This window comes from Triticum urartu, chromosome 2A, assembly GCF_056163025.1.
Source record: "Triticum urartu cultivar PI428250 chromosome 2A, HENAU_Tu73, whole genome shotgun sequence".
Classification (NCBI taxonomy): domain Eukaryota; kingdom Viridiplantae; phylum Streptophyta; class Magnoliopsida; order Poales; family Poaceae; genus Triticum; species Triticum urartu.
This window is the reverse complement of record NC_141874.1, coordinates 418221904-418224892: the sequence shown is the minus strand read 5'-3', so window position 1 is coordinate 418224892 and position 2989 is coordinate 418221904. Positions and strand designations below refer to the sequence as shown.

At 58.1% G+C, this 2989-nt stretch overlaps 1 pseudogene; it reads left to right on the top strand.

The window, feature by feature from the left end:
- The first annotated feature begins 1024 nt into the window (after window positions 1-1024).
- Window positions 1025-2130, top strand: LOC147985319 (uncharacterized; annotated as a pseudogene).
- The last annotated feature ends 859 nt before the right edge of the window (window positions 2131-2989 follow it).

Below are 2989 nucleotides of genomic sequence, written 5' to 3'. Positions count from 1 at the left end.
ATACATTTAAGACAATTAAATGTTTACAGTGACCCATCCCATCAGGTAATTTAACATGGAGGCCACTTTCCATCCAGTCACCCATCTGATGACTACTCAAGCCTCAACACAATTAACTTGGGAGTTCTGTCCGATGAGCTATCAGTAGGGAAGCTGGTCCTTGCTACTGTAGGATCTCTCTTTGCATCCTTTATTGCGCACTGGATGGCCGACTATTGCTGCCCAATGGTCAATGCCATGTCCCCCGTGAATGTAGAAGCTTTCCTCCCTTGGATGAGTGGCAAACGGTTAATCTAGAAGAACTGTTTGCGATGATGAAGAACAACAGAACTGGGCAGCCAGATGAGGGTGTGTGCGATATACGACATACAGTTCACTAGGATGAACTGTGTGTGATTAGGCAACACAATAGAAACGGTTCAACTGAACAAGATGCGTGTGATACGCGACAGACATGTCCGTGATCAGAAATGTGTGCGAAGACCAATAATAATACAGATGATTGCTGCTAATAAGCCGTGTGATTTGCTCTTAGTCCAGGCTCCATCTCTTCCTGGAACAAGATGCGCGACCGCTTCATCGCCAACTTCCAGGGCACTCGCGACCGCCCCCCCGGCCGCGGGTGACCTGCACCGCGTCAAGCAACAACCGGGGGAGACCCTCCAGAAGTACATCCAGCGCTTCAACAACGTTCGTCTCAGGATCCCCAAGGTGACGGACGAGGCCATCATCTCTGCGTTCTCCGATGGCGTCCACAATGTCAAGATGAAGGAGGAGCTCGCCATCCACGAGGAGCCATGCACATCCCTGGAGCTGTTCAACCTGGCGACCAAGTGCGCAAGGGCCGAGGAAGGGCGCCTTTCCCTCCTCGAGCTCCCAGTTGCCGACCCGGAGGAGAAGAAATCCAAGGCCAAGGACGTGAAGTGCAAGAGAGTCGCCGTGCTTACGGCGGAGCCGGACACGAAGCGCGGCAGGGACCAGCCTGAGTCATCCAAGGGAAGCCGACTGTTCTGCGCCTTCCACAATGTGCACAACCACAACACCAACGATTGTCAAGAGCTCAGGGCCATTCGGGACGGACACTTCGGTCGATGCCCCGAGCGGAACGACCGAGGCTACGGCCGAGGAGGAGGACGTGGTGGAGGACGCTGGGACGACCATGGCCCACGCCAGGAGTAGCGTGACTGACCTCGTGAGGACCGCTGGCAAGATCACCCTCGCGAGGGCGCCTGGAGGGATCAGCCTCGCAAGGATCGTCCTCAAGGCAACCCCGGTCTTCCTCCGCTGCCGCCACCACCAAGAAGGAACGACGACCACCATCAAGACGAGGGGGCTGGGGGCTTCCAGGAGCCGCGTGCTATTGCCTGCATCTTGGGAGAAGCTTAAGCCCCAGCCTCACAGCGTATCTTCAAGCAGTTTGCTCGCGAGGTGAACATGGTCCTCCCCAAGCTCGAGGCCACTCGCCCTCTCAGGTGGTCCAAGTGTGCCATCACTTTCAGTTCGGCAGATCAGCTCAAGGGCGCGGCTACCGCTGGCGCTCTCCCAATGCTTTGTTCACCCGTCATCAGCAACATGCAAGTCACCAAGACCCTCATTGACGGCGGCGCAGGGCTCAATGTCCTGTCCGTCGAGATGTTCGACAACCTACAAGTACCCTACGATTAGCTTCAGCTCACTAAGCCCTTCTCAGGAGTGACCGACGGCTCCACCACGCCGATAGGTCAGGTCCGCCTCCCAGTCACCTTTGGAGAACGCAACAACTACCGCACCGAGCTCATCGACTTCGACGTCGCCCACATCTGTCTGCCGTACAATGCCATCCTCGGGTACCCAGCCCTGGCCAAGTTCATGGCAGTGACGCACCACGGCTACAACGTCCTCAAGATGCCAGGGAGCGGCGGGATCATCACAGTCCCCTACAAAGAAAGAGATGCGGTGTGCTCCCTCGAGCGCGCCTTCCAAGCAGCGTCAATTGAAGACCCCGACAATAATGCAGCTCGGTACCCTCCTGAGGTCGCCCCCAAGAAGAAGAAGCAGCTACTCCGTGCCGGACCTCGGGAGGGCAGCGCCGCTAATGGTACCGCGTCAGGATCAGTGCTCGTGCTTGGGGCGCCTCCTTCTGTCGCATAGGAAGGCACGCCCAGCGCCCTCCATGGGCAGGGCTCGGGGGCTCTCTTCTGGAGGGCCTCAGACCTTGCCAACGTCGCGAGGGAGGCGCTCGGACACCACTTGGAGGAGTGCTTCGCGACACGTCTCCCTCAGGAGGACACTGTGCAAGGAGCGCGCGGCGCTCAGGAGTTCATCACCAAGGTATCTCAGGAGCTTCAGGAAGCAAGAGCAATACGCGGCGACTGCCGCCCACCTGGCATCGCTCCCCACCCAGGCGAGGGTGGTGAGCTGCGCATCCGCATCGACATCCCAGGGCTCAACCGAGCCGCATCTCAGGAGCACTTCTGGCCTTTGCGTGTTGGGAGCTGCGAAGGCCCACCTCACAGCTATGTTCGCATGCCATTTGGCCTGCCGAGTGTGGCTGCTGCCTTCCAGCGCAACCTGCAGAGCGTCATGGTGGGTCAGGAGGCCAGGCACCACGCAGTCCTGGCGGAGATGGCGATGGTCCTCAAGGAACCGCCTGGACCCCCAGAGCCTCCCGAGGCTTAGGGCCCTGGTGGCTCATGAGGAGCAACCCCTTTGCCGCGTACCTTCAGCTGCCTCAACACCCCCTCATCAACGGAACCAGGCGACACTTTCCAAGTTTATTTAGCTAGGAGCGCGCCCAAGGCTGCATAATTCCCAGGCTGCATGGGTCCGTCCCTGTGGCATGTATCCCTTATTTTTTATGTCTTTAGCTTACCTCGCTGGGGGCGCCCCTTGGGCTGCATCATCCCCAAGCCGCTCGGGCCTGACCCAGTGGCACGTATCGTTCATGCATTTACCTGAGCTAGTTTACCTTCCATGCTTAATCTATCTATGACTATCACCTGCTTGATTG